This window comes from Lynx rufus, unplaced genomic scaffold (genome assembly GCF_022079265.1).
Source record: "Lynx rufus isolate CCGP_SWC_20201006 ecotype Redwood Valley unplaced genomic scaffold, mLynRuf1.p SCAF_3, whole genome shotgun sequence".
NCBI classification, from domain to species: Eukaryota; Metazoa; Chordata; class Mammalia; order Carnivora; family Felidae; genus Lynx; species Lynx rufus.
The window spans coordinates 120,183,646-120,210,795 of record NW_025814845.1 but is presented as its reverse complement, the minus strand read 5'-3'; positions in this window follow the sequence as shown (position 1 = coordinate 120,210,795).

Here is a 27,150-nt window from a genome sequence, read left to right as displayed (position 1 = left end):
AACTGGCAAGAAACGGGCACTTCATCTGGCAAGGGAGGGAACAGGATGGAGAAAACCAGGGGGAATTCTTACAGGTGCCTCCCCCCAAGTCAATGGGAAAACTGCCCGAGGAACTTGGAACCCTTTAACCGTGGTGCTTCCTCAGTAGCGATGGGGGAAGAAATATGAAAAATTCCCTCGAGCCATCCTTAGTAGGATGGGAAAAGTTATACCTAATGAGTTGTAATAAATTCCAGATATTGAGAAATGAACTTTAAAATTATAGACTCTTAGGGGTGCCTGGGTGGCTCAGTCAGTCAAGCATCTGACTTCAGCTCAGGTCATGATCCCATGGTTTGTGAGTTCGAGCCCCGCACTGGGCTCTGTGCTGACAGCTCAGAGCCTGGAGCCTGTTTCAGATTCTGTGTCTCCCTCTCTCTCTGCCCCTCCCCTGCTCACTCTCTGTCTCTCAAAAATAAATAAATGTAAAATAAAATAAAATAAAATAAAATAAAATACAGACTCTTGAATGAGGGGAATTTGTTTCAGGTCTTCTAACAGCTAAAGTTTTTATAGGTAGCTTGACTGTGATTATTATTATTATTATTATTACTATTGTACAGCCTGATTGCCACTTCTTATCACTCAGTGCCAGCCTGGAGGCAGGTGTGCGGGGGCTAAAGGTTTTTCTTACTTATTTGTTTGAGGTTTATGAAGAATTTAGTTTAAGGACAAAAACCATTAGAGATTTTAGTATTTACAAATTTCACATTAGTTTTTACTTTTGGACTCATTATATTTGCAAATCAAACTGTGTTTGGAGAATTTCTGAGTTTAGAAATGTTGGTAATTAGTTGATTACATTGAAGAATAAGAGCAATATCCTCCCTCAAAAGACAAAAAATAAATAAAATTTGGGGATCATAAGTAAATCTATGTGATATGCTGAAGTCTGCATTAAATAGATCACATGGTGAGAGATCCCCAATGTCCCACGTTACCACTTCTGCCCTCCATAGGTACTGGCTGGATTTAAATGATTAATGAGTGATGATTTGGACTTAGGGACTGTTCACATGTGAAGACTCCTTTGTGGTTTCCGGCTGTTGACTGCGTTTGTGTCGTTGTTTGTGGTCTTATGGTTTTGCTTCTGTTTGTGCTCCATGTTCCTCCCCCACACCATTTGATGGGTGATCTTTTTGCCTTATTTCTTTAGTCCACATTACCTAATATGCAGGGCTAATAGGAAGGGTTGGTCTTAACTATTTCTTCAGCCTTTCCACTTTAGAATGCTCCTCTAGTCCTTGGGGTTTCTTCTCAACCCCTCCTGGCTAGGAGAGGTTCTAAGACCTATAGGAAGTTTACGTTGTCATGTACTCAGTGTGCTGAGGGTCCCACTTTGCCGGTGTTCAGAAAGGGTGGGAAGGATCCAAACTTCCTGCTGTTCTGCCCATTCCGTCTCCCAAAGACTAGCATAGCAGAGTATTTAGAGATATGCAATTACAGTTTACCCTAAATTGGGTGATTTCCTAAAGGAGTTACAATAAAGGAAGAAAGAAGTTAAAGTTATAGTCCCTTTGGATTTTTTCTTTAATTTCAAAAAAGACAAGTTCCTAAAGATTGAGACCCCCAAGGATGGGATCTTGTGGATAATATTCCCACTCACCCATTGCTAACTTGGCCTTGGATTCTGACACCTTCCCCATACCTCCATCGCTTTCTTTATTTTCTCCATTCCAATATCCCTAGTCTCTTCTGTGTAAAACACCACCCTTTTCATGGGAAAAACTCCTGGGTCAGAGCTAGGCAGTCTCAGGTCACATCCTAGACTTCAGTAGTGGTTGGTAAATGGGGGACAGTGATGCTTATTGTGACTCAGTCTTGCTGGCTACAGAGGTAAGGATCAGTTTCTGGACCAGGGTCCAGGAGCCCCTCTGATGAGGGGCCAGTTTCCTCCGATTTATTTCCTCTTTTATGGTTCTATCAGAGTGAGCTGTGGCCCTTCTGGTTCTTTGTCTAAGGAATGTTTCCATTGGCAGGTGCAGAAATGAGGCCCAGAGAAGCTTAGTAACTCTGCTAAGGTCACATGGCTAGCAACGATTGGCTCTAGAGCCCACAGCCTTCCCCTCTACTTCATACTGACTGCTTTCCACTGTACCATAGTGACACTGATTCATGTCAATTTACCTTAGAAATCATAGATTTAGGATAGAATTTTCTTCCCTGTTTTGATAAAAGAATTGAGGGTGAAATATTAGTAATAAACTAGTGTCATCTTGCATTATCAGATGAAACTACAATAGAGGATATACTAAAATTGTCAAAATAATACAGCATCAGTCAGATAAAAAGAAGCAGTATACCTCTTATATTTATTTCTTAATTTTCTCACTCTGGATTTTTTTTTCTCAGAAAAAAGTTAATTTGTGGGATTATCTTGGACTTACGTATCAATCAAAGATAAATATTTATAATGAAGAGTTGTGGATGAATGCTGGCATTCCTTGGGGCCTGTAGGTTATCTATACCCAAATCTCTGTGGCAAGAAGTTTCAGTACACTTAGAAGATAATGCACAGGAAAAATAGCATTTTTCCAAGGTGGAACATAGGCCTTTCAGCTTTGCTACAATCTACAGTGATAGATTCTCCTAGCTGTCAGGATTTTCCAAGGGTCAAGAGACCTGTATCCATAGGTATATCAACTTGTGATGCACTATTTTCTCAAAAGTATATTCCCTGAAGTCTATTATTCTTATTGAAGAGGGTAAATTATTGGCCTTCCCATGATTACCACATACCTTGATCCTTATGCAAATTCTGAATATTTTATTCCTTTTGCATGTGTTCTGGCTTGAGCATGTGTGTATGTGTGTGTATGTAAAAGAGAGAGAGAGAGTGTATATGTGTGTGCATGTGTGGAAATGTGATGAGCATGCAAGTGTGTGTATAAGTGTGTGAGTGTGTGTCAGTGTATGTGTATGTAAGAGACTATGAGTGTGTGTGTATGTGTGTATCAGCCAGAATCAACAGAATGTAGTCGTACTTAGACTACTGTTTCAAGGCCCTAGGACAAAGATAGATGAAAGAGACTGAAATACTATTCATAAAAGCTTAAGTCTTGGGGCACATGAATGGCTCAATTTGTTGAGCATCTAACTCTTGATTTTGGCTCAGGTCAGATCCTAGGGTGGTGGGATTGAGCCCCACATCAGGCTCCACACTGAGCATGGGGCCTGCTTAAGATTCTCTTTCTCTCTTTCTCTACCCATCTCCCCTTCTGTTCTCTCTCTCTCTCTCTCTCAAATAAAAAAAATAATAAAAATATATTTAAGTCTTTATTAGTATCTTTTTATAAGTTGAAGAAATAAAAACTGTACCAGAAAAACAACACTTCATTTCCCCACTCACTGTGAGAACAGAATGGACAGCTTCTCCCATATACAACCAACTGCCCCATTATGGTAGAACTCAAGAAGCCATGTAGTTAATACCTACTGTGTGCACACTGTGAGTAGAAACAGATGAATAAGACATGGTTCCTGCCTCTGAGAGTTAAAGTCTACTGGGGCCACAGATACATGAATAAACAACCATAATACAAGGTAATAAGTGAAATGACATCAGCGTAATCAAGGGGTTATGAGATCATGGAGAAATCGTTCTTAACCCAGCCTAAGAGTGAAGGCTATGCCTCTGGAACTTTCTAAAGAAGCTTCATGCAAGAGCTGTGTTTTAATAGACAAGTGGCAAATTTTTATGGACATTTAGTCCTCATTAGAGCCTTGCTTTTAACAACATAATTTGTAAGAATGCTCGTTACTAAGCTTCTTTCTCAGCTGCAGTGTGCTGAAGAGTTTGTCCCACTTTTTTCCTGCGTTCCAATCTTGCTGTGTTTGGATGATACAACCACATAGCTAGGCTTCTATGTATGTGATACCACAGTGCTACTGTTTTTTAAAATCAGTTTTGAAAATGGGAATCTGCAGTAAGTGCGAATAAGGTCATTGTCATAAGGCAAGTCAAGATTTTTACTGTATGATTAAGATTGAGAACTTCGCTAAATGACTTGTCCAAGGCCACACAGTAAGTGGGTGGCCAAGCCAGCTTTGGGAATGAGAAATGCCTAATTCCCGGTGGGGTATATTACCAGGCCACAAGTGAATGGAAGAGCTAAGTGATATTTATGGCTGGTGATGATGAAAAACCTCAAGAGGGCTGGATGATCATTCAAAAGAGTGGATATTTCTCAGTACTTATTTATACCTCGTGGGATTGAAAATTGGGATGGCCATTCCACAATAACCATCTGCTGGCTTCACTTTTGCAAAAAGCATTTTTTCCCAGTGTCACTAAACATCTCTGTGAAAGCCATGTCAGAAAGCACTTTAGTATGTGACATTTTCAAAACTTCGGGAAATGTTTAGGTTATTTCCAGCTTGTTAATTATAGCAGCAGGAGAGTCTGTTTGGGGAGATCCGAAACAGCAGCTCAAAAAGAGCCCAGGGCTCTGAGAAGAGACCCAGGTTTGTGTTCTGGCTCAGACACTCGGTAGCTGTGTAGATCGCATGCCTGCCAGAGAGCTTCAGTTTCTTCTTCTGTTATGTAGGGGTTAGTCTATGAAGTGTCTGATTTCACTGTTATAAATTCTTTGCTTTCTTTTATTGGATCACTACTGATCAATTCTAGACACGCTGAAGTCCTCTTAGCCTGGACATAAGTAACAAAACTTGCTTGTGTCAATATTATAATGTTAATTTAGAGGGACATTCGCTGTTCTTTCCTGATGAGAGGAACTTAGGTCTGCATGACTAAGCTTCCTATTAGGAAATGGTTCCTTAAACTGTAGGCATGCACTGTAGCTGTAACTAGTGTACAAAAAGTTCATTCTCCTTCAGATTATTCTTGTGTCATGCCTTGACCAATGTGCACTGATTCAGGATGTGCAGTATAAGTAGAAATTAACATAGAGTCATTGTGACTTTCCCAGAGGAGTACTTGTCAACTAGAGTTAAAAAAAAAAAAATAACAAGACCCATTCCCACATCAGACAATGATGTAGAATCCAGGGGAGAACTTTTAAATATGCTATCCGGTTATTCAAAACTTAAGCCAGAAATTGTAGAAGAGTGGTGCCCAGTAAGATAAAAGTGCTCTGTATTATAGGTACAATTAAAAATGGTAGAGCGCACTGATTTTATAATGTTCTTATTTTAAGGGAGTGGGCGAAGAAGGAACCAGGGTGAACTAGACACTGCTGAGCTGCCTCCTTATTATCCCATTTAATTCTTACAACAATGGTGAGAGGTATGTATTATTATATCTGTTCAACGTAGAGGAGACTGAGACCCAGGGAGGCTGAGAGATTTACCCAGGGTCCTACAGTTAGTAGGTAATGAAGAAAGTAGTCAACCATTGTTCTGTCTGACTTTATTTATTTATTTTTTAAAGTCTATTTATTTTTGAGACAGAGAGAGACAGAGCATGAACGGGGGAGGGTCAGAGAGAGAGAGGGAGACACAGAATCTGAAACAGGCTCCAGGCTCTGAGCTGTCAGCACAGAGCCCGACGCGGGGCTTGAACTCACGAACCATGAGATCATGACCTGAGCCGAAGTCGGACGCTTAACCGACTGAGCCACCCAGGCGCCCCTGTTCTGTCTGACTTTAAAGCTCTAGCTCATTCTGTGAACTTCCTTGCCTCACTCCCTATTCCCTGCTTATCAACTTTAGGAGGCTGTGCTAAATTCAAGTTAAAATCCAGATTAGATTATTGAAGTCCACTTTCCCCCTCTTATTTAGAAGCCAGCCTTTTCTGTTTCTTCTTCTGTCAAGGCTCAGTGTCCCTCACATTGTTAAGCCTTGAAAGGACCACCCTTGATATGTTGACAAGAAATCAGCTTCTAATCTGCAACACTTCTTTATATGGCTCGTCAGCTCAGAGCTCCTACGAGAGAAGTATTTCACAACTGGTCTGGCCACCTTATCACATTCCAAGCAGAGTTCAGGCTTTCGTGGGCTGCAATACTTGGAAACCCTTATGGTGATAAGTTATTTGCTCTTTATTTTAATGCCACCAGTACTTATTCCATTCCCCTTTTTTCCTCTCTGACTCAAAGAAGCCATATCATCTTCAACCATGTACCAGAGGGCATTTTGCGCTGGGTTACAGTGCAAAAATAAATCATGACCTCCAGCAGTTCATTGTTCCAGCTTGCCCTTATGCACACATGGAGAACATGAAGAGAAAACTTGCTCATTTTAGGTGGCACACCATTGGGCCCACTATGAAAAGAATTTTTCATTTGGTTTATGTCCGATGACTGTTCCATGAAATTTGGGTGAATTTTATCTCTCAGCTTAAATGAAAGGCCACTGGTTTTGTTCTTTCCTTCTGTCGTACAGAAGACTCTGTCTCCTATAAGCTATCCAGTGTGTGCCTGAAAAAGATTAAGATGGTCTGTAGGGCAGGAGACTTTTCATCGCAATTTATTGCTGTTCAAAGCGGCAATAGAAGCTTTCATTTAACACTGGCCTTTGTATTTCCATCCATGAAAATTGTTCATACCATGACCAATCTGATGCATTGTCCGTGTGCTTCATGGAATATTCCAAACAAGACCACAGTGAACCAACTCCTTGGTGGGAGGAAAAGGGGAAGATACTGGGGCAGTCAAAAAACTAAAGTTTGCTTTAATACTTTGTGGCGTTTTCCATCCAGGTCATAGCTCCCTTAGGCAAGGACTGATGGAAACTCTGTTTTGACAGTTAAAAGAATACCTTGGAGAGATGCTCCCCCACCATGTGGATTTTTACAATGAAACAAATTTTCAATTAGACCCAAGGAAAAGAGTGGCTCTAAATTGTAGTCTTTTGTCTCCATTGAAAGCCCAACACCTGCCAATCACAGGAGCCAATCTAATTTGTTGTATTTTTCTTTCATTAAGTACAAATCTTTCTTAGCATCCATCAGAGCCGTGTTCTAAGAAAAAAAGAATTGTATACACTCATACTTCTTTATAGTTCATTGACTTAAAACATTTCTATGTGCATGAAACACACACATCTCACAATTGCAGCCAATAGTGTTCACATAGTCTCCACATCCAGAAAGAAGATAGGAAGAAAAAAAAATGTTCTTGAAAATGGATACTAAATCTAAAGAGAGACTGGTTGTACATTGGTCTTAAAACACAATTTCTCTCAATTAATGCTATATGAACAAAAAACTAAAGATTAGAATCTACAATTGATTACCGTGCACATGGACACTTGGAATATGTAGTCAATTTCTGTAACTATACTGAGGCCAAGATTCTAATGCCTTAAGTGCTAACAATAAGACCTTGAAAAAAAATCTGCATTTTAAAAGCATGCACTGTAAATCACACAGGAAAGGGGGTAATGTGCAAAGGAACTGGAATGTTGGCCCAGGGAGAGCAGGGGCATTATTTGCTTCAGGTTTTACACATATCACCCTTAATGGGAGGGTCTGGAGAAGGTGCCCTTCTAGTTTGCTGCGTGGGCCCTGACCCCATGTTTATAAGATCCTTTGGGGATCCCAGCACCCTAAAAGAAATGTATTGCCATTACCACAGTTGCCCTGGGAGATGGTTAGTGGTTTAAGTCAAATTCCTTCTGCTAAAGGGCCTTGGTAGCTTTTAGTGATGAACTTCTTAGAAATCTTCCCTGGCCCTTACTACCTCCAATCAACTTGCTCACTCTTGCCCAATAAAAACCATCAGTCCGAGCTACTCTAGCAGTCCCCTTCTCGTCATAACAGTGTGTGTGCTCCTGTGGCCAGTGAATCTATGTGGTGCACTGGGTCTGTGCTGGGTATTTTTTGATGTTTTTTAACCCAGTGCCTAGCAATGTGTCTGACACTGAACCACTTGAAATGAATGCAGAATTTTCCAGCATTTGCTATGAATTGCCAAACTGCTTTCTGGCAACATAATCAAGAATGGCAATAAAACTGAGCATTACTTAAAACAAAGCAAGATAAAAACCAACCAACCAAACAAACAAAAACCACCAAAAACTTGCTCTATTAGAGAAGTAGAAGAAAAATAATTCATTACTTCCATATACTAGGGTTGCATTTTTTTTTTACATATTTATTGTCAATTTACTCTTATTTTTTGGTGTGAATTCCATGTCCTTGTCTTTAGTCCTTTTTTTCTATTGGGTTGCCCATTTTATCTTTTTGATGCAAAGGAGTCCTTCCTATATTAAGAATTTTAAACTGCTTAAAGCACAAAATATTGCAAATATATTTTCCACTTTGTCTATAGCTTTTTTTTTTTTTTCTTTTTTGCTACCTGTCTGTCAGACTCTTTTTCACTCAAGGTGGATTGAATGATAACTTGTACCATACCTCTTACTTACTTACTACTACTTACTTACTAAAAACAGTCAGTGTGACTGCCTCTTAGTCTCAATGAGTTAGATGGACCTAATCCTATGGTACCTATAAGTCAGCAATTATAGAATCATATAACTCAAAATCTCAAAGTGAAAATTTTCATTGTTTTCCTACTCTTCATATGTTTTGCAATATACCTTCCATTTACAAAAATAGTTAAGTGGAACTCAGTGGGGGAAATACTAAAAAAATTATAGCCTGGGGTGCCTGGGTGTCTCAGTCTGTTAAGCACATGGGTGGCTCGGTTGGTTAAGTGTTCAACTTCGGCTCAGGTCATGATCTCACCATTCCCTAGTTTGAGCCCCGCATCAGGCTCTGTGCTGATAGCTCAGAGCCTGGAGCCTGTTTCAGATCCTGTGTCTCCCTCTCTCTCTGCCCTTCCCCCACTTATGCTATGTCTCTCTCTCTCTCAAAGATAAAATAAACGTTAAAAAAAAAAAAGCATCCAACTCTTGATCTTGTATGAGGTCATGATCTCCTGGTTCATGAGATGGAGCCTTGGGTCAGGCTCTGCACTGACAGCAGGGAACCTGCTTGGGATTCTCTCTGTCTCTCTCCCTCTCCTTCTGCCCCTTCCCCTCACTCTCTGTCTCTCAAAATAAATAAATAAAAATTTTAAAAATTATAGCTTATTACCTTTTTTCCCTGGCATTGTTATCATCAGTTTACTAAAGTAAACATTACCTTGGTTTTAGGAAGCAAATTTCTCCATATTCACCATGTTAGGTCCTTTCTTATTTAGTTAATATCAGCAATTATGTGACATCTATAATGAAAATGTAGTTTCCCTGACTCAGAATCCTGACTCAGCTGTCATGTCCAGGTGTCTAGAGCAATCTGACAACCTTCTGAATGTTATTTACTTTGATGGACTTATGTTATGGGTCTTGAAAGTGAAACATTGTTAATGGTTCTGCCATAGCCTCATTCATAGAATTCTAGACAGAGAATTCTAGGCAGATGCTTTCTTCTGACTTATTTCTCAAACAGAAAGGAAAATGTCTATACCTATCACTTATTACTATAATCTATAATTGTTAGTATCTGTGTTTAGGTTAACTATATGGGCCATTTCACTGTTAATAATAATCACGAATACAGGATTATTCCTGTCTAATGAGACTTTTCTTTTCTTTTCTTTTTTAAGTTTATTATTTTGAGAGAGAGAGAGAGAGAGAGAATGAGCAAGGAAAGGGCAGAGAGAGAGAGAGAGAGGGAGAGAGAGAATCTCAACTAGGCTCCATGCTGTCAGCACAGAGCCCGATGTGGGGCTCAATCTCATGAACTGAGATCGTGACCTGAGATGAAATCCAGAGTTAGATGCTTAACTGACTGAGCCACGCAGGCACGCCATAATAAGCCTTTTCATCTTCAACTTTGATATACTAATTTTTGACAAATTTTAGACCTTCGACATTGTTGCCCATACAACTAATACATTAAAATTAGAGGGATAAAAAGGTGTGGTGCTGGCTTCCCCTCAATGGCTCTACTTCATGGCTCTACAAAATATTTATTATGCTCTCCTTCAGTTCTGTTTGGGAATTATTAGCTCTATTATATTTATAGAGGAAAGAACACATTTAAAAAATTTTTTTCTAAGTCAAATTGAATCTGAAAACTTCTAAGTCAAATTGATCCTTCCAAAGATCAGAAGAAAATTCACTCTTAGACATTTGAGGGTGTCCCTTGGAAGTATCTTGGCCAGAAAACTAAGATGCACATTATCTAGAGAAATGGGAAAGGCTTTTGTTGTTGATGCACTGGAACTGACTGTATAGTACTTCTTGCATGTGGCTGGTGTGGCCCAGCAAAATCATGTGGCCTCTTGCCTCAAAGCAAAGCTCAGGCTGGGCCACCTGGGTGTCTCAGTCAGATAAGTGTCTAACTCCTGATTCAGGCTCAGGTCATGATCTCACAGTTCATGAGTTCCAGCCCTGAGTGGGGCTCTGTGCTGACTGTGCAGAGACTACTTGGGATTCTCTCTCCTTCTCTCTCTCTGCTCCTCCCCTGTGTGTGCTCTCTTATTCTCTCTCTCTCTCTCAGAAATAAATAAACATTTAAAATAATAATAATAATTTAAAGTTAAGCTCAGGCCTTAAGATTCATAAACTGAACATTTAGGGTGAGCTTTGCTCATTACAGAAAAGCTTAGGGGTGTGATGTCTCTTCATGAGAGGCAGCACAGGATGGAAGGGGTGGGGGTGAGGGGGCAAGAGAAGTTGTATATGGGATCAAGAAGTGAAAGTAAGAATGCCACCACCCCTCTTGTGAAGCACGGAGAGGGGTTGGATGGTTGTCAAGGTCATGGAAAGGAGTTTGGATTTTATCCTAAGTGACTGGGAAGACATTAGAAAGTTTGAAGCAAAGAAATATGATCTAATTTGTGTTTAAAAAGACCCTTTCTGGAGCCTGTCTTACAGAATTAAAAATACAAATCTATAAATCTATTTGCCCAAGGATGATCACTATAACATGGTAAGCAATAGCAAAAAAAAATTTTTTTAAGGAAAAGAAAAAGAAAATGATCTGTTTATCAATAATGGTAAATGAACTACCACATATCCATATCATGGACTACTGTGTAATTATTTAAAATAACAAAGACTCTGTACCCCAGTACCCAATCTGGAAAGGTTTTAATTATGTATTACAGAAGAAAGAGAAAAGTAAGTTGCAGCCCAATGTATGTAGCATAATTGTATTTTGTTAGAGAAATATATACTTGCATCATTGAACAAATTTAGAAAAATGGGGGAAAGTTCACATTGAGTTATCATGGCTATCTCTGGATAATACATATTTATAAATAATGACACAAAGTTGGCTGAAAGAGAAATATCACTCAAATTTAAAGATACCTTATGATCTTTCCAAATAATTTCATTACTGAATTCTAGTTTTTAATCACCTAGAGTGAAAAAAAGAAATAGAAATTAAAAAAAAAAAGTCTCGTGCCATTACAAATATTTAGAACTTATCCTGAGGTGTTGGTCCTAATTCTTGTCCAATTACCTAATTGTTCAGGTAGTTCCTTAGAGGAGACTCAAGATGTTAGAACATACCTTCCTGAAGCATTAGCATAGCAGGTCTCTAAAACTAGCCTTTTACCTGAGGAAGGAGCAGGTTTCTGGTCATGATTACTGCTTTTCTTTGTTTTATTTCACTTGAAAAATAATTGAGAAGTCTAGACAAGATTTTCTCCAGTGTTCTTTGATATAGGTTATCAGCTTTTGACAGGGGTTTACTGAACACCAAATGCAACAATTTCCATATACCTTCCAGCTTATTGATTGTGATGGGCGTGTGGGTTTTGGCTGCTCAGTATCTAACATTCCTCCCGGTTAGGAGGATCCTTCCTTTTGTGAATCTTGGTGGGAGGTAAAATCCTTGCCCACCCTGTGCCGAGAAGCAGACTCTGGAGCCATCCGCGTGAGAATGAAAGTCAGCAACTCCACCTAAGGGCTCCACAAACTGGAGGCGATGCCAGCTTCTTCCTTATGGAGTCGGTCTGAGGCTTAACTGGGTCAAATAATGAACTGCCTGACACAGAGTTAAGTGCTGAGTAAGTGCTACACTAAAAAATAAATGTAGCGCAACATGGTGAGAAGTCTACATGGTCCACCAGAGTCAGGGTGAACTGAGGGGCAGGGAGAGCTCACCTGCATTCCCACAGAAGCCCCAGGCAGTGCACCTGGTTTGCATGATTGTTTTATTAGTTGTATTTCAGACTGTAAAAACCGATTTTAATTTTTATTAAATCTATACTTGCACATGGTTTAAATAATCCTGTTGTTCTACACGTTCTACATTTCATAATAGTAAAAAACCCCACAATATTCTGCCCACTCTGCCTCCTCATTTTTCCACTCCCTAGTGGCAACCCCTTCCAACTCCTTTGTTAAATAACACGCTTGTATTGCTAGTTCTTGAAGTTTCAATTGCAAGTGTTGCCACTATGGAAAATGAGGATTTAGCGCTTGTTTTTTTTTTTTTTTTAAGCCCTCTCTTCTCCTCGCCACAACCACCACATCTTCCTGTCCTTCAGATAGAGTTATGCGTTGGTTTTGATCAATTTTATGTGTTTGCATGATTATAACCATGTAAATATTTTCAGAGCTGAGCAAGGGTATATTCTGTGACTACTTCCACTTCTCTTTCTCCTCCTCCTCCCTCCTTTTCCTTTTCCTTGAAAACCTTTTTATCCTGGAGTTAGTAAATGTCATGGTTTTTCTATTTGCTTTGTTTTCCGTATTCTTTTTATTAATTCACCGTCAAATTCTTCCCAGTTTTCTACATCTTCTCCAAATCTGTTCAAACATTGCAATTCCAGCGGCTTCCTTTTTGTGACCTGCTGTAGCCAGAGCGTGTTGACCTATTCCCATACAATTCTCCTACAGGGATATCCTTCATGTCATCTGGAGACTGACTGTCACCGTTTCTTAAGTCTGACCCCCCCATTTCCTGGATTTCTTATCTTCTTTCTTATTCCCGCTGTCATTGTGGGGGAGCCTCGGCAGCGTCCTGTGTAGTTTCTTTACCTAGCAGCATCCTGAGAAAAGCATGAAAAGAAGTCTGAAATACTGTGCATCCGAAAATGCCCTTTTCCTGTACCTCACAATTAAAGTGTCCAGTTTGGCAGTGTATAGAATGATTTCTTGCATACTTTTGAAACATTGCTCCTTTTGACTTTTTGCTTCCTGCCTTGTTCGGAAAAATGTTGAGTCTGTCTGATTTCTGATACTTTGTATGTGACCTGACCCATCCCCCTGCCCTAACCCCCAGCATGGAAACTTTTAAGATATTCCCTTCATGATTGGTATTCTAAAAGTACTTCAATGCAAGTCTATTTTTATCCATTTACTGAGTATGCAATGGTCTCTTCGACTTGAGAATCTAATACCCCACAATTCTGGGAAATTTTCTCGATTTATTTCTTTGAGGATTTACCCTTCTTGACTTTCTCTGTTCTTTCTGAAACTCATATTGCTCAGTTATTGGACTTCTGGATCCATGTCTTAAACTTGATACTTCTCTCCTTCTTTGCACTGAGGTACCTCACGTTGTATATTTTTGAGTATAATTTGCAAATGGAGTTCATAGAATTCACCCTTTTAAAGTACATAGAGTTAGAAGAAATTTTGACAAATGTATACGATAGGCAACCATCACCTAATGTAAGATAGAGTTGTTTTGTATCTGTCTTTTTTTCACATACCATAACACATGTATCAGTAGTTCATTTATTTTTCTTTATTTTTTGAACAATTATTTATTACTTTTGAGAAACAGAAAGGGACAGAGCACGAGCAAGAAAGGGGCAGAGAGAGAGAGAGGGAGACACGGAATTGGAAGCAGGTTCCAGGCTCTGAGTTGTCCGCACAGAGCCCAACGTGGGCGAACTGTGAGATCATGACCTGAGCTGAAGTTGGACACTTAACTGACTGAGTCACCCAGGTGCCCCTCAGTAGTTCATTCTTTTTTATTGCTAAGTAGTGGTATTCCATTGTGTAGATATACCACATTTTATCAGCTGATAGATATTTCAGTTATTCCCATTTTTAGCTAGTGTCAACGTTAGTATAGTGACATTTTTTTTAAATCAAATGATTTTTTAAATTTTTTTTTTTAATTTTTTTTTCAACGTTTTTTATTTATTTTGGGACAGAGAGAGACAGAGCATGAACGGGGGAGGGGCAGAGAGAGAGGGAGACACAGAATCGGAAACAGGCTCCAGGCTCCGAGCCATCAGCCCAGAGCCCGACGCGGGGCTCGAACTCACGGACCGCGAGATCGTGACCTGGCTGAAGTCGGACGCTTAACCGACTGCGCCACCCAGGCGCCCCTTAAATTTTACTTTTTAAAGTTATTTATTTATTTTGAGAGAGAGAGAGAGAGAGAGAGTGAGAGAGAGACAGAGAGAGAAGGAGAGAGAGAATCCCAAGCAAGCTCTGCACTGTCAGTGTGGAGCCCGATGTGGGGCTTGAATTCATGAACTGGGAGATCATGACCCCATCCAAAATCAAGAGTCAAATGCTTAACCAACTGAGCCACCCAGGTGTCCCACATACCAACTTTTCAAAGATGTGTTTTCATTTCTTTTGAGTAAATTCCAAAGAGTGGAAATGGTGGGTCAGATGGTAAGGATATATTTGTCTACTAAACCATTTTCCAAAGTGTTTATATCATTTTGCATTCCCATCAGCATGGAAAATCCAGTTTCTCCTCACCCTCACAACTCTGGCATTGTTGTTCTTTTCAATTTTAGCTATTCTAGAATATGTATAGAAAATCTCATTTAAAAAAATTGTTTTTCTGATGACTAATAATGCTGAGCATCTTTATATCATAATTTGTATGTTTGTTTTTGTGAACTATCTGTCCAAATATTTTGCCACCCCTTTTTATTGGGGGGGTGTTATTTGTCTTCTTGTTGAATTGTAAGAGCTCCTTATTTTATTTATTTATTTTTTAAATGTTTATTCTTGAGCGAGAGACAGAGCACGAGCATGAGCAGGGGAGGAGCAGAGAGAGACAGAGACACGGAATCAGAAGCAGGCTCCAGGCTCCAAGCTGTCAGTCAGCACAGAGCCCGATGTGAAGCTTGAACTCACAAACCGTGAGATCATGACCTGAGCCGAAGTCGGGTGCTTAACCAACTGAGCCACCCAGGTGCCCCTGTAAGAGCTCTTTATATATTTAGATACAAGTCTTACAACAGATATGTTTTGTAAATATTTTCTCTCAGATTGTGGCTTGTATTGTAATTTTATTAACAGTACTCTTCAAAAAGCAGAAGTTTTAAATTTTTATAAATCCAATTTATAAAAATTTTCTTTTACAATTTATGTTTTTCTTTGATGTCTAATCTCAGGAAATTTTACCAAACCCAAATTCACATAGATTTCCTCCTAAGTTTTGTCCTAGAACTTTCTTAGTTTTAGCCATTAAATCTGTTTTATGATCACGTTAAGTTAAAGTTTGTATACAACATGAGGTAATGATCGAGGTTCATTTTTTTAGCATGTGAATATTCAGGTGTTCTGGAACTATTTGTTGAAAAGACTTTCTTCTCACCAAATTACCTTGATACTGTTGTCAAATATCATTTGCCATATGTATGTAGGTCTTTTTTTTTTTTTTTACCTTTATGTCTATTCTTATGGCAAGATCATATTCTCTTGAGCGAGGTAGCTTTATAGAAAATCTTGAAATCATGTAATGTGAGTACTTCAAATTTTTTCCTGTATTTTCATATTTGTTTTGGGTCTTCTAGGCATTGGCATTTGCATTTTCATATAAATTTCAGATTCAATTTATTGATTTCTACAAAAATAGGTGGAATTTTGATTGGGATTGCATAAAATCTGTGGATTAATAAGGAGAAATACACATTTTAACAATATTGAGGCTTCTGATCTATTTGTGTGATATATCTCCTTATGTATTTAGTTCTTTTAAAAATTCTTTCAGCAATGTTTCAGTGTATACGTCTTCACATATTTTGTTAAATGTATAAATAAGTACTTACCGTTTTTATAATTTTAAAAATTTCACTTTCTAACTATACATTATTATGAACATTCACGTATCATTCTTATGGAAATATGTATGGAAATGTGTTTTTTTTTCTCTTGGAAAATATCTAAGGGAGGATTATTGGAGCAGATGGTAGATGCATGTTTAATCTTGTAACATTTTTATACATTGTCTTTTTATCTTACTGTCATGTCAAACTCTTCTCTAAATTCTAGAAGTATTTTTTCTAAATTTCATAGGACATTCTACAAACACAATCATGTCATTGGCAATTAAAGATAGTTTTCCTTCTTCCTTTCTAATTTGTATGCCTTTTCTTTCTCTTGTTTTACTGTATAATATTGAATAGAAGTGGCAGGAGTGGGAATCCTATTTCTGTGTCTAGCTCTCAATCCTAGGAAGAAAGCATCTAATTTTTAAAGCAAACTCAATTTCTTTATGGATATATTGGTAAACTATTTTTTCTTTAATGAGCTTTGATAGTTTGCATCTTTCAAAAAATTTATTTCATTTACATTGTTAAGATTATTGTCAATAAATTATTTATAATATGCTCTTTAAACTTCTGTAGGATCCATTGAGATGTTACATCCCTCATTCTTGATGTTGACAAATTATATCTTCTCTGTGTTTTTCCTGATCAGTTTGGCTGGAAGTTTATCACTTTAATTGAACTTTTCAAAAAATCTGGTTTTTTGGTTCTATTGATTTTTCCTATTATTTGTCCATTTTCTATTTCATTGATTTATGCTCTTATCTCCATTATTTCTTTTTTTTTTCTGTTTTTTAAGTTGGCTCTTCTTTTTCTAGTATCTTAAGTTGGAAACTTATGATTTTAGGTTTTTCTTCTTTTCTAATACAGACATTAAAACTATATATTTCCCTCTAGCGTAATGACTGTTTTATCTGCATCCCACTAGCTTAGAGACATTCTGTTTTTATTTATATTCAGTTAAAAATATAATCTAATTTCTCTTGTTATTTCTTCTTCAATCAAAAGTTATTTAGAAGCTTAACTTCTGAATATTTGGAGATTTGTCAAATTTTAAACAATTTAATTGAAGTATAGTTGACATTTTATATTAATTTCAGGTATACAACTAGTGATCTGAGAATTATGTACATTATGAAATGCTCACCACAATAACTATAGTCACTGTCTGTCACCAAATGATGTTATTACAATATTATTGGTTACATTCCCTACCCTGTACTTTTCATTACTGCGACTTGTTTATTCTTTTTTTTTTAGTTTATTAATTTTGAAAGAGAGAGAAAAAGAGGGAGAGAGAGAGAGAGACAGCATGAGCAGGGGTGGGGCACAGAAAGAGGGAGAGAGAGAAAGAATCTCAAGCAGTCTCTGTGCTGTCAGTACTGAGCCCAACGTGGCAAACTGTGAGATCATGACCTGAGCTGAAATGGACCTGAGCCAAAATCAAGAGTTGGATGCTTAATGGAATTGAACCTCCCAGGCGCCTCCCTGTAAGAGGGCCTATTTATTTGTTCTATAAATGGAAGTTTGTACCTCTTAATCACCTTCAACCTATTTTGTTTAGTTCTCTCAGCTTTTTAAAAAGTACTGATTCCTGATTTAATTCTGTTGACATCAGTGAACATACTTTGTATAATTTTATTTAAAATATAAGGTATTTTATTTGGGCAGCCAATAAAAAGGAAAAAATTATTGATTAAAAATATTTTATGATTTGTTTCATTGCACAAAATATGGTCTATTCATAAATAGGCCATTTGCATTTGAAAAAATGTGTGTTCAATATAAATTTTGGTTGGAGTGTTTTACAATTGTTAGATCAAATTACTTAATAGTGTTGGTAAAGTCTTTCATATCCTTATTGATATATTTGTCTACTTGTTTTATCCACTTGTTATTAAGAGAAAGTTATTGAAATATCTAGATGTAATTGTGCATTTGTTTATTTAGCTTTTCATTCTACCAAATTATTTTCTTCATATATTTTGAAACCCTGTTATTAGGTGCATACATGCTTAGGATTATGTCTTCTTGATTAACTAACCTGAATGTGCCTTTTCCATGGTAATACTCCCTGGTAGGAAGCATTTATCTGCTACTAATGGAGCAAATAAACGTTCTGTTAGTCTTTGCAGTCTTAGTCTTTTGATAGTTTTTCCTTACACTTTTATTTTTAACCTTTGTTTCTGTATTTAATGCAGATTTTGTTACACAGTATATAGTTAGACATCTGACTTTCAATTAGACTGTCTCTTAAAGACAGGCTTTACCTTGGTCATCTTTTTGCTGCCCTCAGCATGTAGCAGACTCAGCATGTAGGTTTCTCTCAGCTTGTGAATGTGAATTGAAGGAGTGGAGTAGCAGCACGGACATAATCATAGTGGACAGTGCTGAGCCATGGAGCATAACAGAATATGTGTATGAGTTGCTTTACTCTTCCCTTTCCATGAAAATTTATATGTTAGCATTCACTTATGGCCAGAACACATTTTGGAATAACTAAGGGACAAAGTGCATTTGGCTTTGAACATTGATAACTTGATTCCTATTCAGTTAAAATGGCTTTCATTACTTTTTCTTTTTTCTCAATTGTTTAAAGCAATTAAAATTTTTCTCAGTTCAGCCCCCAATGATAGTTAGAAATAAATTTAATTTATTTCTGGACCCTGAAGAGAATGTCTTTTATTACTTGGTAATGGGGAATGGGGAGAAATTATGCTTTAATATCTTTAAAAAAATAAATACAAGAGAAAACATAAAATATGTAAAAGTAAAACATTTAAAATTGTTTTCATCCACTATAGTCTTTTTCCTCAATTGAATAAAATTATCTAGGGGCGCCTGTGTGTCTCAGTCAGTGAAGCATCCGACTCTTGATTTTGGCTCAAGTCATGATCTCACAGTTAATGAGATCAAGCCCCACATCAGGCTCTGTGCTGATGGCATGGAGCCTGCTTGGGAATCTCTCTCTATGCCTCTCTCTCTCTCTCTCTGGCCCTCCCCTGCTCATCCTCTCCTCTCTCAAAATAAATAAATAAACATTAAAAATATTAGTTAAATACTTCTTTGGGTTATGATGATTCTAAGAAATGTATACTATAGAATCTCCATAGCCCTTTTTAGTACATCACTAAGAATTACAAATTATCTTAGTTTCTTAAAAGGCAGAAACTATTACATAAGTCATGTAATAATTCTAAATTTAAACAGTTAATATAGTTAATAGTGTATCCTTTAAACAAGGCAATTAAATGCAAACAAACATAATTTGCTAAATTTTCACGATTGAAAATTAATTCTTGAAAACGTAGGTAGATGATGTGCAATATCAATTAAAGCCTTGTGAGCCAGGCATGTGCTAGAGCATATAGATGTTAACCACACATATGTTTGCAGCCAACAGCCATGTTGAGGTGTTATTGCCAGAGGAAATTATCTATAGCCAGGTGGTGTCCCAAGAAGCTACAGAGGGTAGCATTTATGACATTAGGAAATTGTATCAAAGTTCAGCATCTAACCCGGAGACTGAGAGGCTTTGAAAGTTGATTTTATGTACACCCTGAGAGCTGACCCTTCTTTTTAGAGAAGATTCATGACACTCATTTCAAAACCAGGAGGCCATTTAATGAATTGGCAATGACAGGAATAGTCATAGGAATCTCAGCACTCTTTTTCTTCCTGTGGTCAGATTTTTATTAGAAACCAAATTATAACCCCAAACCACTTTACATTGAGAAATTACTCTTACAAGGACCAGAAATACTATAAATCAGACCAGAATTTCTTGTACTATGACAGATTAAGCTGACACGAACACTCCCTCTTCTTCCATTTATTTGATAAAATAAAACAAAATAACAACATAAGTATTGCAATACCTAGCACAAAAGAAAGAGAAATCCCAAGATGCCAGAAATAAATAAGGAATTCTATGCCAGAAACTATAAGACCCAAGGTATCCTGTTCAAATATTTATGTAAAAACGGGGCTAGGACCAATGGGATCCCAGCAGATACAAAGACGAAACCACTCCATAAGAATGCTTTCACAGCACTTGGTGGTGCACAGGGCTCCCGCCTGGAAAGAAAAACTACAATCTCTTCTGAAGGTAATACGCTCACCATAAAAATAAAAAATCACAAAGTACTTGAGGAAACAAATCAAGTATTTGTAAGAATATTAAACACTGGGAACTCTCATACTCTACTGTTGAGAGTTTAAAACTGTACAGCTGCCCTGTTCTTGTAGCATCAAGAAAAGTGGCCACTCCAAGAGGGGAGTCATAGTGGGCAATAGAGGCTGGGAGGAATGAATGGAGGCCGTTTGATGAACTCAGATTTATTCTAGTAACCCCCCAGATATTTCTCCCATCCAAGCATCAGTGCATGTTAGTTCATTGCCAACATATCTCTGTGCATTGCTTTATCATGGACTTCAAATAGTTCGACTGGAAGAATAGGAAACCATGATATAGAGAAGGAAGAATTTGGGAAATCATGTGGAGAATGAGGAATATGAATAGAAAGAAAAAATCAAAATAGATTAGGAGAGTAGATAGTGTATCTTGGAGAAATGAAAGTGTGTAGAACTTGTATGCTGCTATCCTCTGCCAATCTTTTAAGAGCCATAAAATTATATCACTAGCTCTTCTGTCCTTTTTGTCTTTGTTTGCATTTCAGTTTTTTATAAGCTCCTCTCCCCAACCCTGAAGGCACATTATACCAACATATATATATCCTCTACATGTTTGTTTGTTTGTTTGTTTTTGCATGTGGTTTTTGTTCCTAGTTGCAAAAGGGTATTTATAATGAACACTCTTTTGTGACCTCATCTGTTTAGTTTTGTTGCCCAATGTTGCTCTTCAGAGTAGATATTTCTATAGAAAATTTCCAAACAAGAGGCAGTGTACTAAAATTGAAGTATGACCTCGCAAATATTAAAAATGTTGAATGCCAACATGTGTGGAATATGGTACCAAATTGTTTTAAAATCTGAAAGAAGGATTAGTAGTCGATTTGAAGTCACATTAAGTAGGATAGAGTAAAGAGAACCCTTTGTAAGCCAAGTGCATGAATTCTGTTTAACAAATGCCACCATCTTCAAATAACACTTATTAAGTACACAAGTGTTTGAGGTCTGTACTCTGTTTATTAACAGAAAAAAAGACATATGTTCTAAAGAAGATGTGAGGTGTTCCCGTGCTTTTGTCATTTAAGTGATACGCATGTGAGGTGTAAATGAAATTTTATTGATAAAACACTTCTTCGTTCATTTACTTCATATGAGATTTTATACCCATCTGATCCCTTTCCTCCACAAGTCAGAATACAGTAAAGCTGGAATCACAGGCGTGCATAAAATCCCCGCCGGCTGGGCCTGTGCCGTGTTCCCAGGCGCACTGAACAGGCTGTTTACAATGAGCAGCCATTTGGAAAGCAGAGTAGAGCCTCGCACTATATCTCACAGAATGGCCCCAGTTGCCCCAAGCCATGCCTGTGTTGCTCACACAGTACACCCTTTATAAGTCCAGAGACGGAATTTCAATGAGGAGCACTGAGGTATGTTTTTCCAAAAGTGGCATCTGGCGCAAGGATTGGTTACGTGAATGGCCCAGCTGGTTGGTTATACCTGTGGTTTCTGCTAATGAGCCTGAGGTGGTGCTGGCCGCCTCCTCAGGCTTTCAGAATACATCCAGCCTTTCGTCATCACAACTCTAAAGATGGCCTAAATGTGTGTGTGGTGAAGTCCGGGGGCCTTCGAACTTGGTACGGATACCTGTCTTATTGTGGACAGAGTGGATATTTATTCCCTGGCCTACACTTATCCACTAATGATGGGTCAAGTCATTTGGATTTCAAATACAGTAATAATTAATCCTGAGGAAGTTTAGCCTAAGTACAGGTTTCCTTTCCCTTAGAACCTTAGAAACGACTGTTTCTCCCCAAAGCGGGCAAATGTTTTCTTAAAAAATTAAAAATACTTCTATATCCATCTGTCTCTGTCATGCTTCTTCATTCTGTATTTATCTCTGTGGATACAGAACGGCTCTGGACATTTGAGGGATGTATATGTTTGTGTATGGGTGCATGTATATTTATAAACAGGGTTTTACTATAAGGGGAAAAGAAGATTCCTGGTAGTACTGTGGCCGGAAGGGCCCACTTCCAGCAGTAAAGGCCTCTGGACCACACAGAGAACAGCCCCATCCAGTCCTCCTCCCCATGTCTCTCTCTATTCAAGAGAGGACCAATGTAGAAATTGTCTCTCAAGCAATGGGCAGAGAATGTAACTAAAGTGTGACCACACCCCTTCTCTCTATTTCGGGTGGCCTCTGTGCCTCCAAGAGCTTGCTGCATAGCCAGATAAATACTGTTTGGAAGGAAGAGCATAGAATCAGAAGTCTGAAGAGTTGGTTCTATTTCCAGGTCTACATTGGACCAAGGAGATGCTTGTGGACAAATCCCATCAATCTCACTACTCTCCACGTTCCCACTTTATACAAAATGGTGATAAGTAAGTTGTACTTGTATGTATCTTGTTTCACAGAGTCCACATGACTTTACCATGAAACATTCTCAGGTAAAAAATCTGGGGAAAGGATTCAGCAAATGTAAATAATTAATGAAGTTCTATCTGGAAGAGAGTCTTAGATACTTAATATTGAGGGGCTAATGCGGTTAGAAGCATTGATACATCAGACTGTATCAAAATTGGATACATGTTTTGCATCAAGAGAACATAGAAAACTTGGCTAATGATGTCACAACATTGTTGGCTTAGCCACATAGTTCCCAAACGTGATGCAACTCATGCATTTTACACTATCCCTTCCTCTGCCTTTTCTGTACTATCCTCTATGACCAGCCAGGTAAGTTGAAACTCCCTAGCAAGAAAAAGACAAAGCAAACAAAAAAAAAAAAAACCTGTTTCTTCTTCCTTAGAAACCTTCCATCCACCCCGGCATCTACTTTTTGCTCTCTTAAATTACTTTTGACATGCAAGTTTGTTACCCCACAGTCAACCTGAGTTTTAGTTCTGCACCACTTCTTAAGCAGGACTCTGCACTTTTTAATTCACACCTCCGCATGCCTTTCCCACCCCCAAACCCACACACAATTCATCCCAAAGCACTAGTGAGCAATGTAGAACTTAACAAAGATTTCATAGTTGAAATAGAAGAGGATGTTTACATAGCCTCCCCTCCCCAAATACATACAGTAAGTAAGCTAGTAAGCCACAATTAGACAAATCCACCCCCCCCCCAATCAACTGTGTAAACAGTTTTTCCCCCCAGTAAGATGTATAACATCTGACTCAGGCAGTTATCCCCTCCCACCTAATTTCTATCCTTGCTCCCCTATCATAATTCTCTTTCAAGAAGTCTGGGTACTAGCCTGAGGCTGTCTTTAGGCATGCAGTAACTTATCAATTCTTTATTCCAGGAATTCAACTAAGGTGTGCACCACAGTCAACTGGGATAGCCTGTGCACGGCCATCTCTTCCCAACTCCATGTTCAATGACACCACGTTGTTAGCTTGAAATTGGCTGTGGTGGGAAATCAGGGAAATTGGCAAATGCTACACGTCAAGGTTTCCTCTCCCTTCCCCCTACTTCTTCCCAGAGAGCCAGTTGTTAAACATCCACCAACACACTACTGGGTGATATGCAAAGCTTTTAGTGACAGGTGCAGCACAGGCACCAAACAATCAAAACTGACAGAAGTCACTTTTGCCCCATACGTGCGTACAGCTAATAGCAGCCAAGTTTTCAATAAAGCAGGTATCTCTTTCAAAAGAATGTTTCTTCCAAATTCTAAGTGGTTAAATATTTCTCCAGATCATCCAGAATTACTTTTATTAGAATGCCAGGGAAGACGTTTTGTAACATACGTCCTTCAAAAATTTAGAGGGATTATTTCAAATCTAAATAAAGAAAAAAATTTAACAACATCTCACTGAGATTTTTTTTAATGTTTTTTTTTCCCCCTGTAGGGGAGAGATTCATTCTTTGAGAAAACAGTTTTTTTATTAAATGATGCTTTATATTTTACAAGTTGTATATTGAATATAATCTATTTTTTAAAGGCTGTTTGCATTCCAATAATGAGTAAAAAGTAATAAGGAGACTTTGGCAAATTCAGTTAAAATTCCAGTTTTAGGAATCACCTGGCTAGCTCAGTTGGTGGAGACTGTGAGGCTTGATCTCAGGGTTGTGAGTTCGAGGCCCAACTTGGGTATAGAATTACTGAAACATAAAAATCGTTTTTAAAAAAAGTTTCCAGTTTTGGAAATACTGAAATGTGAAACGTAATGTGTTTCTTAGCATTCAGGAAATGCAGCATAAGTGGGTTGAAGGAGGAAAATAAACGGAGATGAGCAGGTGGAGACAGAGTTTGAAACTGGAAAAAGCAGCTGAGCTGTCCATGCTGCTGCTGTGGAGTGGGTCAGCCTAATCTTGTAGATTTCTTTGTACTTCCCGGGAGAGAGTTGGACAAAAGTAATCTTTTACTTAATTAGGTGAGAAAGCATATATAGGAAACATTTTTCAATAAGAGAGCTAGCATTTTTAATTAGAGCAGAAGAAAAGAAGATTTGATGTAAGAGAAAGGTCTGGAGTTCCTGAGACAGGGCAGTTCAGGAAGCCAATTTAACTTAAAATTAGGGGACGAAGGTGAAGGCAAAGTAGCACCTTAGAATAAGATCAGCAGAGGAATTAAAAGTTGTATCAAACAGTTGGGATAGGAGGGTACCAAACTGAATCGGACTGCTTTTGGAATCTTTACTAAACACAACTCATCTCTACAATATAGACTTTTTAAAAATAATTACTTATTTTGGGGGAGAGAACAAGTGGGAGAGGGGCAGAGAGAGGGGGGGACATAAAATATAGAAGTTTTAATGTTATTTCATTGGGTTATTTTGGTAAAGTCTTTTTTTTTTTTTTATTTTGAACATGATAAAAATCCAGCGCTTCTGTCCAAGTGTTCTATTATGGCTATGTGTCTGTCTTAGTCCAAAATATCAGAGTGGGTAGCTGGGTAGCTTATAGACAGCATAAATTTAGTTCTCAGAGTTCTGGAGGCTGGGAAGTTCAAGATTTAGTCACTAGCATAGTCATATTCTCTGGTGAGGACCTTCCTCCTGGTGTGTAGCTTGGGTCTTCTCACTGGGTCCTCCCATGGTGGAAGGGGCTAGGGAACTCTCTGCATCCTCTTTTATAAGGACACTAAGCTCCTTCATGAGGGCTCCACATTTATGACATAAGCACCTCCCAAAGGCCCCACCTTTTTTAAAAAAATGTTTATTTTTGAGAGAGAGCATGCGAGAGAGAGCATGCATACATGAACACTATGCCAGTGGGGGTTGGGGGAAAGGGGCCAAGGAGGGGCAGAGAGAGAGGGAGGCAGAGGATCTGAAGCAGGCTCCTCTCTGACAGCAGAAAGCCCCATGCAAGGCTTGAACTTATGAACTGTGAGATCATGACCTGACCCAAAGTCAGAGGCTTAACCAACTGAGCCACCCAGGCTCCCCTTGCAAAAGGCCAATCTCTTAATACCACCATCTTTGAGAGTTAGAATTTAAATATATGAATTTGTGGAGGGGGTGTGAGTATTCGGATGGTAGCAGTGTCAGATCACATCTTTTATCAAGTGTCTGCTTCACAATTAGAACATATATGTTGCAACATTATTTCTGTTTGTCTTCTATTTTCTTAATTATTAGTATCAATAGTTACGCTATTTGCTTAGATTTCATACTTTGAAATATTTAAAAGTTCTGATAAGCAGTTATTTAAATTTTTATGTACTTGAATCTATACATGTTTTTTTTTGTATTTCTTTCATTGATTTTTACCCCATGAAAGATCTCCACCCAGACATCACATATAACTAACTTATATTTCCTTATTTTTTTCCTACAGTTTCATATACAGTTAACTTTTAATACAATTGAACAGAATTTTGGTGAAATATCTGTGATAAAGCTCCAAGTTTATTATTAATTTTTTGATTAATGAATTGTATTCCAACTTTGTCATTTCTTGTTTGTTCCATTTGTAATGTGGCCTTTGTAATATATCATTATTACACACAACAGGATCTGTCTTTGACTTTCCTTTCTTGTACCATTTATTAGATTGTAGAGTTGTATGTAGATATTTTTAATTATTACACCTCTATAAGTATTTTAACAATGAGAACTGAATGTACCTCCCCATTACTCTTCATTCTCAATCGATCTAATTATTTTTATCCATTTATTAATCAACACAAATCTCACTGACATTTTGATTAAATATGTAGACCCCGCCAAAAAAATTTTATTTTAGAAAAATTTCTATTTTCACAACGTTTACCTAGAGACATGGTACTCTTTCCATTTTTTTTTTAAAGTTTTTATTCATTTATTCTAAGAGACAGAGAGGGAGAGAGAAAATCCCAAGCAGGGTCCACACTGACAGTGTAGAGCCTGATGCAGGACTCAAACTCATGAATCTGTGAGATCATGACCTGAGCCAAAACCAAGAGTAGGATGCTTAACCAACTGAGCCACCCAGGCACCCCAAGTACTTTGTCCATTTTAAAATGACAAGGAATTTGTCTGCTATATGCTCAGTGTGGGATTGATCCCCAACAAATACTTAGGGAAGAAAGTAATCTTAATCAGTAATTACAGTCTAAAGATATTTGTGAGAAGTATCTAACCTTCACTATAAAATAGCAGTAAATGGAGGGAAGGTAGGGGAACAAAGGACTTTTAATCATCCATTGCACCAGTGTTGCATTTCCTCTGTTACTTCTTGTTGTCTATTTCCGTCTGTATCAGATTTAAATTTCTCTGCCTAGGCTCTGAATAATCAGTTTGTCCCCTCTATATTCTTCCTCGACTTCCACTGTTATTAACTAGACCTCCTGGACCCCACCCTGACTTTCCCACTGCCTGCTGTTCATCTTTGCTCCTTTTCTCCTTCATGGGGCAGGGATCTGCCTGCCTCTCTAATAATTAGCAGCCGCCAATGCCTATCCACTTTCATTCTCATGCTATTAATCTTCTAAATAATCATTTAACAACTTAATAATTTTAAAAATAATTGACCTTGTATATATTTTTTAAATTACTCCCCCTTGTTATCATTCTTTTATTAGTTTCAATTGCTTGCCAGTTGCTTATATTGGCTTTTGAAAAAGGCAGATGATCACATGAGAAATTAAGATAA